The 1,252-nt window shown below is 27.7% G+C and overlaps 1 non-coding gene across 1 annotated transcript; it reads right to left on the bottom strand.

Moving 5' to 3' along the window:
- Window positions 1–624: 624 nt before the first annotated feature.
- Window positions 625–726, bottom strand: LOC140612191 (U6 spliceosomal RNA). The gene has a single exon (XR_012013497.1). It is a non-coding gene; the product is annotated as a U6 spliceosomal RNA (small nuclear RNA).
- Between the last annotated feature and the right edge of the window lie 526 nt (window positions 727–1,252).

Below are 1,252 nucleotides of genomic sequence, written 5' to 3'. Positions count from 1 at the left end.
CCCCTCATTCCTTGGTAAAATATCATTTTTGATGTTTAGCATTTACGGACTTCCCATAAAACTTATCAGGAAGGGAAGAATCTCTGAATTTATTGCCCATTCTTACTTTAAAATTGCTATCAATGAAATGAAGTCTTAACTACTAGATTCAGTGCTACCTAATTACCCATTTCTTCATTTTATAACTTTACTACATGTAATTTTATTAATGGAAATTCAAGATATCCTAATTATAATACAACATGTAGAAATGACTATTTTTATATGAAGTAAGCTGAGAATTATAAAAGCATATCAATATATATATTAGTTAACACCCTGCTTATTGTGAATACCGTAGTAGATGATGGGCATTTATAGATTTATATACATTTTTTATACTTTTTTTTATTCTATGGAGATAATCCACAAATTCCTCCATAATTATAATTTTCCAAAAATTCTTTGTTTGCTCAATATTTACTTTTATAATCACACTGAGTCAGCGACCCTCAGCATGGAAATATGGTTTCAAATATCTGATATCATCTTATTACTTTCTCATTATTATTTTTTTTTAACTAAAAGATAGTTGACACAATGTTACATTAGTTTCAGGTATACACACAGTAATTGGAAAGTCTAAAAAATTTGGAACACTTCACATATTTGCATGTCATCCTTGGAGGGGCCATGCTAATCTCTGTATCATTCCAATTTTAGAACATGTACTGCCAAACTGAGCACTACTTTCTCATTATTTACTATAAATATGGTGATAGATTTTCTACATGGAAAGTATTCCAAGAAAAGAGAACATGTTATATGATGTTGAAAGACCCTGAAATAACAAAGACATAAAATGATATACCATAATGAACTGGACAATCAAAATGGGAAATGATGGCAGAAAAAGAAACAAGTGTGCAAGTAGAAGAGAAGACAGGACTAGAAGAATTATCAGGTAATATATATTTTCTGAGGCCCTGGCAACAGCATTTACTACCACTTTATAAGCTAGTTTTTCATTATAGCAAAGATTTTCTGAAAAACTTCATTGCTTCTTTAGAAAAGCATTAAAAATATTTAAATAGTAGATATTTCATTGGTTAATGTCCAATATTTCCATATAAATACAAAAATATATATGTATATTTTAAAGATTTATTTATTCATGAGAGACAAATAATAGATATTTCATTGGTTAATGTCCAATATTTCCATATAAATACAAAAATATATATGTATATTTTAAAGATTTCTTTATTCATGA

This window comes from Canis lupus, chromosome 20 (genome assembly GCF_048164855.1).
Source record: "Canis lupus baileyi chromosome 20, mCanLup2.hap1, whole genome shotgun sequence".
Taxonomy (NCBI): Eukaryota; Metazoa; Chordata; class Mammalia; order Carnivora; family Canidae; genus Canis; species Canis lupus.
Note: the sequence above shows the minus strand (reverse complement) of the source record. Positions and strands in the feature narration are given on the sequence as shown.